The following is a 15207-nucleotide window of genomic DNA, read 5'->3' as shown; positions in this document are numbered from 1 at the left end:
GTTGGAGGCAGGCTGCTCAGAAAACCCCCAGGGAACTTTTGGGGACAGGGCTCTTGAGTCCTGTAACCTCTACAAGTAGGGCACGGCTTCATGAGAACTTGTTAGATCAGCGCTACCCCTCACAAGCGCCACCATCTTTCTTTCTACCGTTTATCAAGTATCTTCCGCTCTGAGTACTATGCTAGGTACTTACCGTGTGCTACCTGTAACCCCCTCAACAGCTGATCAAATGAGGAAACCGAGTCATAGGGACCTTTGCTTCAGCTTGGAAGAGACCTACAAATGATATCATTCTTCCCCCAAGCGGTCTTCACTTCAACATCAAATTATTGGGAATACTCTTCCCAAATATCTGCAGGGAAGAACTAAAATAATAGAGCAGAAACTGAGCTTTCCCTGATCCCCTCAGGCCTTACCATTGTCGTCAACACCTGCCCGCTGGCTGCCAATGGCCAGCACCTGCATCTCTGCCTGAGGGCTTGCTCAGGCCACCGAAAGCCCTGCCCCCTCTCCCCAACAATACCGTTGAGACAGGGCTGACCGGCCAGAAAAGGTACAGCCCACACCCCCAAGAGCTCTCAAGCAATGACTGAGAGGAGTGAATGTACAAATACCGCACTGCCCTCAGTCCTCAAGTGGGATCATTGAATCTACGCTGTTCTACACTGACTCCCAGAGTTCCCCAGTGGGATTAAATTCAATTTCCCATGGTGGTAGCTGGCTTGACAGAGCGCCCCGAATTGTATTGGCTGACTTCTTTTCTTTGTCTCGCTTGCCCACACTCCTGTGGGTGTTTCCTGGACTCACCTCCCAAATTAACTTGAACTTGAATTCTTGTCTCAGGGTCTGCATCTGGAGGATCTCCAACTAATAGCATTTCAGTGCCCCATCATAAAGTTCTAATATGATCTATTTCTTATGGCAAATACCTTTCATGTCCTCATCACACGTGGATAAATATGTCATAACATCGTATATCTGTTTATTTTTTTAAAAGCAGGCATTACATTTAAGCTTTCTCTTTTTTTTTTTTTTCCACGGTACGCGGGCCACTCACTGTTGTGGCCTCTCCCTTTGTGGAGCACAGGCTCCGGACGCGCAGGCTCAGCTGCCATGACTCACGGGCCCAGCCGCTCCGCAGCATGTGGGATCTTCCCGGACCGGGGCACGAACCCGTGTCCCCTGCATCGGTAGGTGGACTCTCAACCACTGCGCCACCAGGGAAGCCCCGTACTGAAAATTTTAAATTATTTACTTCTAGTTTGCATGTTCCTACATACTTTATACTGCTCTTAATATTTATCAAGAAGTCCGTATGTAAACCTCCTTCATTCCAAATCCTTTCCCCTTACCAGCACTCCTGAGTCCACTGTTTATTCCATGTTTCCTTTTTTCTTTTTATTCTTTTTCCTCAGCACCTCAGGTTTACCAGATAAGGAATTTATTACAAAGAAGGAAAGGACGTGGAAAGAAGAAGATAAAGATGACAAAGGTTTCCCGGAAACCACTGACCTTCTGTGGAATTCTTTTAATTTTCTGGCTCTATTTTGAGCCAGTTCCCCAGTTTTCTACACGTGGTTTACGGTTTGGGCCTAAAACCTGACACAGTCCAGAAAAAAAGTTCACCATCTGAGTAATGAAACCCATGAATAATTCCTTTTCACCCACTCCAGGGAAATTATCGTAATAAAAATTTTTTTCAGGGTAAAGCATTTCACCCCTCACTTAGTTCTTTTACACATTGAATTATATCATAATAGTGTTCTGGGATTGATAAGTTTTAATACTGAAAGTTTTCAAATGAGCAAACAGATTCAGAGAGGTTAAGTAACTTGAGCAAGATCACAGAGTAAGTGGCAGAAGTGTCACTTGAATCCAGGTCTCCTGAATCAAAGTTCAACTCTGTTTTCCACCAAACTACACTGCCTCACTTAGATTTGCCTTGTTAACAAGGTTGATGAGCTAACTCATGAGTATCTCATCATCCAAAATAACCACTCCACCCCCTTTCTATTGAACTCATGTAACATGAAGCACTCTTCACTTGTATTCGTTCAGTTCATTTCAAGTCTCTGAAACCACGGACCTGGACTCATTGTAGGTGCTTGAGTTTACTTACGACAGAAAGTCTAACACATGCATTGCCAAATTCACCAGTGAGTCAAGAGTGAGGCTGATACAGGTCCATGACCCATAAAGGCCATTAGGGGTAAAAATAATGATTGGACATAAAAAGCAGTCAGTTTCAAAACTTTTTTTGAAAAACAAAATCAAGAAGATAGAAAGTGCTTTATTTTATTCTTGACATGGATTTTCTTCTTTTACCAGCTTCTAGAATAACCAAAAAAGAATTGACTTTTCCTCATCCATCTGACCAACATTTACTGAGTCTGTTACACACAGTTTTAAGGTGCTGGGGAGCTACTGAACAGACACAACATGACAAAACTACTGCATGAATGAAAATGCCATTCACAAAATGTCACCTTACATCTTTATATATATATATATATATATATATATATATTTTTTTTTTTTTTTTTTTTGGTACGCGGGCCTATCACTGTTGTGGCCTCTCCCGTTGCGGAGCACAGGCTCCGGACGCGCAGGCTCAGCGGCCATGGCTCACGGGCCCAGCCGCTCCGCGGCATGTGGGATCCTCCCGGACCGGGGCAAGAACCCAAATCCCCTGCATCGGCAGGTGGACTCTCAACCACTGCACCACCAGGGAAGCCCTACATCTTATATTTTAAAGAAATGAATATTTGACATAAGTCAGAGAGATGAGCAGGAAGGAGCTTCAGTTCTTAGCACTCAAAGACACCATGCCACAATGGTTGTACCTGTGTTTGAGAAGGTCCTAAAAGAGATACGTTATTTTTATCAAAATGAGATGTATTTATCTAAACACTGATGTAAAATCACTTGTAAATATATTTTGTTTTGCTGTAGCAAAACAGATATGATAGCAGCTTTTTTGCATATTTAGCTAGAATAAATCATTCTTATTGACATTAGCAGCTGTGTAGTTAGTAAAGAATTACTGTTGCTATTACTTGGTGGTATTTATAAACACTTTTATTTTCTAAGTGCTTTACAATCACTTATTGTCTAATTAATATCTAATCATCTGTTTACAAGTAATAATCACACATGTAGAGCAGTTTAATCAAAACTTCGAATGCAGCCGCCATCATACTCAAGAATGTTGTGTAAATTTTGGTCCCTCCTTGATGCAATTTGGGTCCACACATACCGCCAAAACAGATAACACAACAGAAAAAAAAATGAATAAAGATTCCTCACTTGGATTTGAGCATAATTTGGAATCACAGCTTTTGCATGACAAATATATTATCTGAATGTCAGTGGATAAGAATATAGGTAATTTTCAACACTTAAGTGCTCAATTACACAGACATATAAAAATTTTAATTTATTTAAGTCACAAAATTGGATGATAGTTTATAGTAAGTATTCAAGGGCAGACACCAATTTAACATTGGAACTGTTAGTCACAATCGTCGTTTCAGTGATTTTCGTAAAAGAGATCAAATGTAGCAAAGGTGGCTTGGGGACCTTCGAGGTTAATCTAACCAGATCCACATGTAGACCAAGCTATGGCCAGTACAAACACCTGCCACTTTTAATTATCCAATGTAAGTGGATGTACTGCTGTCTCCCTTGAGTCTCCCCAAGTGTTCCATGAAAGGATTTTTTAAGCAGGTAAATATGCATACTAATTCAGCTTTTTCCCCTAGGATAAATTTTCCTACAAGTAGAATTGCTGAGTCAGAGGACTTGCATTTTTAAGGCTTTATATACATTTTTTTTGGATGCTATTGTCAAATTGTCCTCCAGAATAGTTGACCAAATCACCACTTCTCCTGATAATCCCCAAGGGCTGTCTTTCTTGGTTATTGATCTGCCATTACCAGTTTTCTTCCTTCTTGCTTTCCCACCAGGCAGTTTCTCAGTACTGCAGCAAATACTGCAGGGTCTTGAGGATTGTGTCAGGGGCCTTCTGAACGTGCTACAAATGTGCTTGACTGACAAGTGAAGAATCAAGACCATCCGATGCCAGAATAGATAAATTCATTTACAAGTAAACTATTATTACAGTCCTTGGACTTTATACGAATTGATTTGAATGGCCTGGACTCCAAAGTGAAATCTTCATCTTGCAAAATCTGTCCTTGGTATCTTTGAAAGCTCAAAGAGAGATTTGGTTTAATCTTCTGTATTAGTTTCCTACTGCTGCTGTAACAATTTACCTCAAACGTAGTGGCTTAAAATAACACACATTTATTATCTTAAAGTTCTGGAGGTCAGAAGTCTGAAAGGGATCTCAGTGGACTAAAACCAATGTATCAGCAAGACTGCATTTCTTCTGGAGCCTCTAGAGGAGGCTTTTTCCAGCTGCTAGAGCTGCCTGCATTGCGTGGCTCACAACCCTCTTCCTTCCATCTCAAAAACAGCAATTGCACCACTCCAGCCTCTGCTTCAGGAGTCGTATCTTCTCTAACGCTCCTGCCTGCCTCTTTCTCTTGAAAAGACCCTTGTGATGACACTGGGCCCACCTGGGTAATCCAGGATACTCACTCCCATTGCAAGATCTTGAACCTAATTACATCTGTAAAATCCCTTTTGCCATGTAAAGTAACATATTTCCCAGGTTCTGGGAATTAGGATGTGGACATATTGGGGGGGGCATTATTCTGAATACCACACCTTCCTTAGCATGAGCTGGACCTGGTATCTCATCTCCAGATATTCGAACAATACATTCCCTGTAATTTTAATACTTCGCAATTTGTGAAACCCTACTCTGTGTCAAGCACAGGCACTATGCCAGGTTTGCAGAAAAGAATCCGTGATTAGAGAGGTTAAGTAATTTACCCAAAGTCATGGAGCTGGTCAATGGCAGAGCTGAGTTTCAAACTCAGGTCTGTTGGACTTCAAAGCCCCTGCTCATCATATGTTGCCTCTGCAGCTCATTTCCCATACCCTGCTTGGCTTGCTCTCTTTGGAGAGCCTACTTGTCTAAAGCTTTTCATTTAGTTTGACATTAAATAATGCAACCTAGCTAGGTAAAACCTTTTATTAAGCCCCTAGAAATCTCATATTTGACTCATTCAGTAGGTACCAATGGAGGATGTCATCTTGAAACACTCATTCAAGTTGTCTTCACATCCTCTAATAAATCTTCCAAAAAGTAGCATCAGATGGGCTCTTCCTCCATCATACAAGCAGAAGTAGACTCAGCAGGTTATCTTCTCTGTGAGTGAAATGTAAATCTCTGAATAATATCAGGTAGTGCTGGTGAAAACTGATCTTTCCAAAGCCCCCAAGTATATCAGATATCTTATTCTTGAAAAAAGAGAGCCTAACACTTTAGGGGTATAAGTTCATGTCTTAATAAAGTTTCTCATTGTCTCTGCTTCACTCCACAAGGTTCTCAGCCTTGGTTGTGCATTAGAATCACCTGGCGGTGGCAGGCCTTTCAAACCCCCTGAGACTACATTCCCACTCGCTAGATATTCTGGCCTAATTGGCCTTGGGAACAGTATCAGAACTTCTAAAATTACAAAACCAAAAAAAAGAGTTGAGAACCCCTATGGTGAAGGAGATATGGTGAGAGACTTTACTAAGACATGGGTCTTGACCCCAAAGCTATTAGGCTCTCTTTTTTCCAAGAATCTCTATTTTGTTTACATTGAAAGAAATAAGCCCTATTAGTGTATGCGTCCCACGAAGCTGGCTATGTGAAAACCATTATGTCTAAAAGCAATCATTTAAACCTAGTCTACTTACGTGCCGGATGAGAGGCTGTGTTGAATGACTGATTCACTAATGGTGCTTGAGAATAACTACATACAGTCAGTGTGCTTCCACAGAAGCCCATCTTTGCTACAAGAAGAAATTCTCTTGAGTAAGCAACTAAGCAAGCATGGAATAAGCACTTTCAAAGAAAAATAATCCTTTATTTCTGCAAAATAGTCTGGATAACCTCACCACACCATTCAACCATAAGAACTTAATAGGAGCAAAACCATTAGCATTAAACCATGGCAGTCCCTAGCACATATAACACCACCATTGCTCAAAACATTTTTGGAGTAATTCTTTTGAAATTTTCATCGTGGCAGCTTTATAAGGCCACTTATGAAAAGCAATTATATTGGAATTTTTGGATCCAAAGACGTATCATTCACCTATCAAACTATCAATCAATAACCCTCAATGATGACTGTGCCCTCTGATGATACCCCATAAGAACAGAGGGGTGGTTTACTCTGGCAAAAAATTCCTGAAGGGCTAGGGATCTTAAGTGAGGAAGGTGACCCAAAGCTAGGCTCTGAAGTCAATGTTTTTTAACACCTTTATTGGAGTATAATTGCTTTACAATGTTGTGCTAGTTTCTGCTGTATAACAAAGTGAATCAGCTATACGTATACATATATCCCCAAATCTCCTCCCTCTTGTGTCTCCCTCCCACCCTCCCTATCCCACGCCTCTAGGTGGTCACAAAGCACCGAGCTGATCTCCCTGTGCTATGCAGCTGCTTCCCACTAGCTATCTATTTTACATTTGGTAGTGTATATACGTCCATGCCACTCTCTCACTTCGTTCCAGCTTGCCCTTCCCCCTCCCCACGTCCTCAAGTCCATTCTCTACATCTGTGTCTTTATTCCTGTCCTACCCTGAAGTCAATTCTTGTAGAGCATATGTCCTCAAACTTTAATGTGTATAAGAATCACCTGGAGAACTTGTTAAACTACAGTTTGCTGGGCCCCATTCCCAGAGACTCTAATTCAGTAGGCCTGGGTAGGGCGAGTCAATTTGATGTTCCATCAGCTCACAGGTATTGCCTGAGGCCCACATTTTAAGTAACACTGTTGTAGGGTGAAACTGTGAAGATAAAAATACTCATGTGAGGGACTTTCCTGGTGGCACAGTGGTTAAGAATCCGCCTGCCAATACCGGGGATACGGGTTCGAGCCCCGGTTCGGAAAGATCCCACATGCCGCGGAGCAACTAAGCCTGTGCGCCACAACTACTCAGCCTGTGCTCTAGAGCCCACAAGCCACAGCTACTGAGCCCGTGTGCCACAACTACTGAAGCCCACATGCCTAGAGCCCATGCTCCAAAACAAGATAAGCCACCACAGTGAGAAGCCCGTGCACCACAATGCAGCCAAAAATAAGTTAATTTTTAAAAATCATTAAAAAAATACTCATGTGAACATGTAAGTTCTATTATCCTTTTTTAAAAGGATAGAAATTATCGAAAAGACTCAGGAACCAACTTGGAGAGACTCCTGCCAACCAAAGATGAAAAGGGAAGCATCCAAAGGGTAAGAACTGCAATGGATTGAAATCCACCAAGTACATTTAAATCCATGAGTTCCTAATACTACCAAAAAAAAAAAAGTCCCAAACAAACCCAAAACCTCAGTTGTCTGCATTGGAAAATTCAAGGGAACAAATGCATTATTTTGAAAACTGGGAACTGGAGGGAAAGAATTAAGCATGTATGTTACTTTTCCTCTACAAACTGTACCTCTGGGTGACCAAATAATAAGGAAGGAGAAATGTATCATTGGAGAATGAGTAATGAAGAAGGTAATGAAAAAAGCAATGAATGAGACTAGCCATATATTATAATGCCAAGTGAATGACTGGATCTAGACATTGAGCATCAACAGCTGCTAACATGACAAAAACACAATCCCAATTGTTATGTGCTCCTGATAGAGGTACATGCACCACCTATGAAGTAGTTTGCCAAGTAAATAGAACCTGGCTGTGACCACACCTCTTGATCCAAGACCAATTTACGGGAAATACAGAAAGAATAAAGGAGTATGCTAACGGCACAGGGATGCAATCAACAAAATCCAGATTGTGGGGCGCTCTATAGGACAAACCCAGTTTGTACAATCAAAAAATGAAAGAGGCAGTGCGCTGGGCACTCCCGCGGCTCCGTCTCCTGCTACAGCGGTGTGTGGACAGAACAGACCCAGGGGCGCCCCTCGCTCCCACCTCCGACCACCTCCAACCTGTGTTCCACTCGCAACCTTTGGAACCAGCCGCTCAGCTGTCCTCGGCCACCGGGACCGCCAACACCATATTTTGAGCTTAACTTCGTATTACCAATCCACCACGAGCTCCCAGATTCGTCAGAATGATTCCGCCGAGGTGGAGGCCGCCGTCAACCGCCTGGTCAACAGGCATCTGCCGGCCTCCCGCACCTACCTCTGTCTGGGCTCCTATTTCCACCGCCACGACGCGACTCTGGAGGGCCTGGGCCACTTTTTCCGCGAAGTGCCCGAGGGGAAGCGTGAGGACGCCCAGCATCTCTTGAAAATGCAAAAGCAGCGCGGCAGCCGCGCCCTCTTCCAGGACGTGCAGAAGCGTCTCAGCATGAGTGGGGTGAAACCAAGGACGCTGTGGAAGCTGTCGTGCTCGCGGAGAACCTGAACCAGGCCCTTGTAGACCTGCACGCCCCGGGCTCTGCGCGCGCAGACCCCCGCCTCTGTGACTTCCCGGAGAGCCGCCTCCTAGATGAGCAGGTGAAACTCATCCAGAAGGTGGGAACTCGTCCCACCTGACCAACCTCCGCAGGCCGGCTGGTCCCCGGTGGGGGGGGGGGGGGGGGGCTGGGCGAGGCCCTCGTCGAAAGTCTCGCCCTCCAGCACGAGTAGGAGCGTCCGGAGCCCAGCGGCCTTTGAGGAGCCCCTCTGGCGTCAGGGCTTCTGCGTGAAGCCCCGCTCTGCAGCCACTAGGCAGCTTTTAACCACCCTGGAGCCCTCTCCCAAGCCTTGGACCAAATGGAAACAATAAAGCTTTTTGCAGAAAAAAAAAAAAATTGAAAGAAACCATATCTAGAAGACATAGAAATCAATTGCAATATATAGACTATATTATTAGGATCCTAATTCAAAGCACTGTAAAAAAAATTACAAGGTTTATGAAACAACTAGAAATTTGAACAGTTTCTGGATGCTATAAAAGAATCATTATTAATTTGTTTAGGTATGAAAATGATATTGTGTTCATGTTTTAAAAAGCTTTATTTTAGAAATATACACTAAAGTATTTGCAGATGAAATATATCATGTGGGTGTGAGGAGTGGATAGGACTCTAGATGAGTAGTTCTCAACTGGGTGCAATTTTGCCCCCCAAGGTACATTTAGGATGTCTGGAGACATTTTTGGTTGTCGCATCGTGCGGGGTGGTGCTCCAGGCGTGTAGTGGGTGGAGGCCATGGATGCTGTTAAACATCCTACAATGCACAGGAACAGCCCTCCACTGTGAGGGAATAGCTCTGCCCCGGCACCCTGATGACCTTGAACCTCTCCATGTAGTTCACACCGGCAAAGACTTGAACTGCAGCTCATCTGAGTGTTGGCAGAATGCCCTGTGATCTTCCTGGAACATGAGAGATGGGAGGCCTGTTAGGAGCCGCTCTGAGCCCATCTCCCACTCCCTCCCTACGTCCTCTGAGAGGCTGTCATGAGAGTTTCTAATGCCTTCTCGGTTCTATTGACTATGGAGCTTCCTACCCTGCCCTCCTCACTGTAGAGCTGAAGAGTAGAAAACCAGTTAGTTGCCATTTACAATGGGCTCCTCATCAATGGGAGTTGAGGTCATCTGGCCTCTTTTGTTTCCATGTTGTCCTTTTCGATATGTGCGACAAGGACTACAGGAAGCTGGCTACATTTCTTTCACGTCTACGCAAGTAATAAACTGGGGGCTTCCCTGGTGGCGCAGTGGTTAAGAATCCGCCTGCTAATGCAGGAGACATGGGTTCGACCCCTGGCCCAGGAAGATCTCACATGCCGCGGAGCAACTAAGTCTGTGCACCACAACTACTGAGCCTGCGCTCTAGAGCTCTTGTGCCACAACTACTGAGCCCATGTGCTACAACTACTGAAGCCCACGCGCCTAGAGCCCATGCTCCTCAACAAGAGAAGCCACTGCAATGAGAAGCCCTCGCACCGCAACCAGGCAAAGCCCGCGAGCAGCGATAAACTCAATGCAGCCAAAAATTTAAAAATTTAAAATTAAAAAAAAAACTGTCTGAAACCAAAAGCAACTCAATGTACTTTTACCAGTCAAATCAGTCAGACCTTGGCTAGGGTCTTGCTTTGTCTTGTGTGTGGACTGGACACATGTAACAAATAATTATCCAGCCCAAAATGTCCATAATGGCAATGTTGAAAAGCTCTAGATGAAACAATATTATTGGTCATGAGTTGATCATTGTTGACGCTAGGTGAAGTGTACATGAACAGCACAAATGGGAAGGAACTGTTTTGTCTAATTTTGCATGTGTTTGCATCTCTCCATAATAAAAGCATTTTTTGAAAAGATAAAAATTGGTCACTGCTTTCTTAGCTGTCTAGCACTTTAAATGCCTATACTGAGGCAATGTGTATAAATGCACAAAGTTTGCCGTCAGACTTCTAGCTCCACTGCTGAATTACAAACTGTGTGTTCTTCAGCAAATTACTCGGCATCTTTCGGCCTCAGTTTCCTCACCAAAAAAATAAGGCTAATGATGTCCCTGAGGATTTTGTACGGAATAAATATGTGTTCAGCTGAGTGCCTTAAATAAATACCTTTATTAGACTTTCTTCCTTTGTTCTTTTTGTCTGCTACTTTTCACTACAGAAACGCAAGGAGCCCTTCTTGTCATCTGGACAAGAAATTTTGACCCAGTCAACTTCTTTTCATATTACTCCCTGGAAAATGTAGATGGCCTGGTACGTTTGGTTCCAAGGGTTTAAAACAGCAAACCCTGGCGGGATCCAGGGAATGAGGGGTGAGAAGAAACGTGTGTAGTTAACTCAGTAGTTTTCAATCCAGGGTGATTTAGCCCCACAGGGGATATTTAACAATGTCTAGAGACATTTTTGGTTGTCACAAGCTGGGTAGAGGGGTGCTACTGGCATCTACTGGTTAGAGACCAGGGACGCTGCTAAATATCCTACTATAGGCGCAGGATTGCTCCCCGCAATAAAGAATTATCTGGCCCCAAATACCAGTAGTACCAAGGCTGAGAAACCCTGGGCTAATGTGACTAAAACTCCTAGATGAAGCTTCTCCTAGATAATTAACTTTGCCTTTCTTTGTTCTTCTTACCCGACGCATACAGGTTATTAAAGGCATGCTCAGGAGAAATCATTCAAAATGTGATTACTCTGTCTCTGTGGCCCTAATTTGTTATTCATTTCTTTATGAGAAAAAAATCTGAGTAGTGTTCTGTTTTTTTTTGCTGTTGAGTTTCAAACAGCAAACTTGAAGCATGCACTGATTACCTTTTTAATTAATACACTGTGAAGGCAGAGCATCACTTCGTTAACTACTGGGAAGGATGTACCATCTCCCAACAGCTTGGTAGTCTTTATTCCCAACTGTTATGCCAATGGGGGAGGATTGGGATGAAGAGGTTTCAGACACTGCTCCCCAAACAGATATATTTCTCTTGTTAAAATTGCCCAGCTGGGCTTCCCTGGTGGCGCAGTGGTTGAGAGTCCGCCTGCCGATGCAGGAGACACGGGTTCGTGCCCCGGTCCGGGAAGATCCCACATGCCGTGGAGCGGCTGGACCCGTGAGCCATGGCCACTGAGCCTGCGTGTCCAGTGCCTGTGCTCCGCAACGGGAGAGGCCACAACAGTGAGAGGCCCATGTACCACACACACACACAAAAATTGCCCGGCTAAGGGGGCTTCCCTGGTGGCGCAGTGGTTAAGAATCGCCTGCCAATTCAGGGGACACAGGTTCGATCCCTGGCCTGGGAAGATCCCACATGCCGTGGAGCAACTAAGCCCGTGTGCCACAACTACTGAGCCTGCACTCTAGAGCCCGCGAGCCGCAACTACTGAGCCCACGTGCCACAAGTACTGAAGCCCGTGCACCTAGAGCCTGTGCTCCGCAACAAGAGAAGCCACCCCAACGAGAAGCCCGCACACCGCAACGAAGAGTAGCCCCCGCTCGCCGCAACCAGAGAAAAGCCCACGCGCAGCAACGAAGACCCAATGCAGCCAAAAATAAAATAAATTTTAAAAAATAAATTAATTAAAAAAAAATTGCCCAGCTAGGTTTAGATGACACCTGCCTAGCATGTCATTGTTAAATAGAAAACATGATGGGTAATTCCTCTCTCCCCTCCATCCCTTCTAAAGTCAGGATACTTGAGATCAAGACCATAGTACCACAGGCACTGAAGGAAAGAGTCAGGTAAATGGTGGTAACTGTGTATTCAACTGGCAAACAATGGTAAGGCTGCTTCTGTGAGATGTGTTGTGTGTTGGGGTGTGGGGAGAGAAGAGTGGGGTAAAAATGTTTAAGGTAAAAAGTGGGGGAAAATCTGTACACGTGGTGGAATGGCTTAAGCATCTATGATGTGGTTCCTATTTCTTGATTTCTCCCTCACCCCACCCCATGTGTTCTATGAAAACTGCCCCACTCCACAGCCCAGGGAACTGGGTTAGGACACCCAATTAAGAGAGCCAAGCCATGGCCTACTCAGTGGTTTCCGAGATCCTCAGATTCCCTCTTTCGGGAATTAGAACTAAGAGGTGGAGATTGGGGACTTCCCTGGTGGTCCAGTGGTTAAGACTCTGAACTTCCACTGCAGGGGGCGCAGGTTCAATCCCTGGTCTAAGATCCCGCATGCCACACTGAGCAGCCAAAGAAAAAAGGTGGAGACTAAGTGGGTCAGGAGCTGAGCTGTGGGCAGAGCAGCAGAGTAAGTATGTCCACAGACGACCCCTCCTGACAGCTTCTCAAGCTGCCCTAGTTTCTGTCCTTGCTAAGGCCTGCTTTTCAGCTTTCTGTGGCTTCTATTAAACAGCCCTTTGCATTCCTCCCTACTGAAAAAGCTAGCTTAGTGGGTGATGTTCCTTACAATCCAACCATCTATGTCTGAGACAGATGTGTCCACATCACCACCAAGAGATGAGACTAACATGAGAAATGAAGCTGACAGCTGTCTAACACGGAAAGGCCACTTAACAGTCATTTGAGCTTCATGCCTAGGAGGGTCAAGGGACGACACTCGGCCCCAGAGACCAGCTCCCAGTAAATTCCCTGTCTCAGAAATCCTATAAGCAGTTCTAGATATACCACATTTTTGATACTTTCATATACAGTCTTACAACTCATTTTGTGTTATTATATTGAATTATTATTGATCTCATCATGTGACCTAATCCTCATCTGTAACCTTGATACCTATCTCTCATTTTGTCAATTAATTCACCAACCAGACTTGGGAAGATCAGTTCATATGCCAAGGGTCTGTCCACTTTCTCACAGCATCCTCAACCCACTCAGACTGACTTCTGCCTCCACCACTCCACTAAAACTGAGTTATGTTTCCATGTGTTTCTTAGACGCACAGAAGGATCCTTTACAGTAGTGGTTCTTGCTTAGGAGAGATTGTGTGCCCGCCCCCTGCCCCAAGGTGATTTTTCAGTGTCTGTTTTGATTGTCACAAGTTGGAGGGTGCTACTGGCATCTGGTGGGTAGAGACCAGGGATGCTGCTATAATCCTACAATGCACAGGAAAACCACACACAACAAAGAATTATCCATCCCCAAATGTCAATAATGCCAAAGTTGAGAGAACTTGTTTTAGGGCAAAGATGGGTCTTTGAGAGATATAGTACAATTCAAAATGGGCAAAGACTTTGAGTAGACATTTCTCCAAAGAAGATATACAAATGGCTAATGAGCACATTAAAAAATGCTCAACATCATTAGCCAATAGGGAAATGCAAATCAAAACCACGATCAGATACCACTTCACACCCACTAGAATGGCTATAATTTTTTTAATGGAAAATAACAAGTATTGGTGAGTATATGGAGAAATTGGAACCCTCACACATTGCTGGTGGGAATGTAAAATGGTGCAGCCTCTTTGGAAAACAGATTGAAAGTTCCTCAAAAAGTTAAAAGTAGAGTTACCACTTGAGCTAGCAATTCCACTCCTAGGTATATATCCAAGAGAATTGAAAACATGTCCACAAAAAAAACTTGTACACGAATGTCATAGCAGCATTATTCACAATAACCAAGAAGTGAAAACAACCCAAATGTCCATTGAATGATGAATAGAGAAACAAATGGTTGTATATCCATACAATGGAATATTATTTGGCCACAAAAACAGAATGGAGTACCGATACATGCTACAACATGACTGAACCTTGAAAACAGATGCTAATGGGACTTCCCTGGTCGTGCAGTGGTTAAGAATCCACCTGCCAATGCAGGGGACACGGGGTCGATCCCTCGTCTGGGAAGATCCCACATGCCGCGGAGCAGCTAAGCCCAGGCACCACAACAACAGAATCTGCCCTCTAGACCCCGTGAGCCACAACTACTAAGCCCATGCACCACAATTACTGAAGCCCACCTGCCTAGACCCCATGCTCTGCAACAAGAGAAGCCACCACAATGAGAAGCCGCGCAACGCAGCAAAGAATAGCCCCTGCTCACCGCACATAGAGAAAGCCCGCGTGCAGCAACAAAGACCCAATGCAGCGAAAAATAAAATATAATAAAATAAATTTAAAAAAAAGAAAACATGCTAAGTGAAAGAAGTCACACACACACAAAAAACCACATATTGTATGATTTCATTTATATGAAATTTCCAGAATAGGTAAATCCATAGGACAGAAAGTAGATGAATGGCTGCCTTGTGCTGGGGATATTAGGAGGGAACAGAAAGTGACTGCTAATGAGTACGGAATTTCTTTTGGGGGATAATGAAAGTGTTCTAAAATTAAATTGTGTTGATGCTTACATGACCCTGTGAATATACTAAAAAAATTGACGTATATACTTTATTTTTTAAAATTTTATTGGAGTACAGTTGATTTACAATGTTGTGTTAGTTTCAGGTGTACAGCTTGACACATACTTTATTTTTTATTTATTTATTTATTTTATTTTTGGCTGCGCTGGGTCTTCGTTGCTGCGCGCGGGCTTAGTCTAGTTGTGGTGAGCAGGGTCTACTCTTCGTTGCGGTGCACAGGCTTCTCATTGTGGTGGCTTCTCTTGTTGTGGAGCATGGGCTCTAGGCACGTGGGCTTCAGTAGTTGTGGCTCGCGGGCTCTAGAGTGTAGGCTCAGTAATTGTGGCTCACGGGTTTAGCTGCTCCGCGGCATGTGGAATCTTCCCAGA

At 44.0% G+C, this 15207-nt stretch overlaps 1 pseudogene; it reads left to right on the top strand.

The window, feature by feature from the left end:
- The first annotated feature begins 7609 nt into the window (after positions 1 to 7609).
- On the top strand, positions 7610 to 8766 carry LOC132418245 (ferritin light chain pseudogene; annotated as a pseudogene).
- The last annotated feature ends 6441 nt before the right edge of the window (positions 8767 to 15207 follow it).

Source organism: Delphinus delphis, chromosome X (assembly GCF_949987515.2).
Source record: "Delphinus delphis chromosome X, mDelDel1.2, whole genome shotgun sequence".
In the NCBI taxonomy this organism is placed as follows: Eukaryota; Metazoa; Chordata; class Mammalia; order Artiodactyla; family Delphinidae; genus Delphinus; species Delphinus delphis.
Note: the sequence above shows the minus strand (reverse complement) of the source record. Positions and strands in the feature narration are given on the sequence as shown.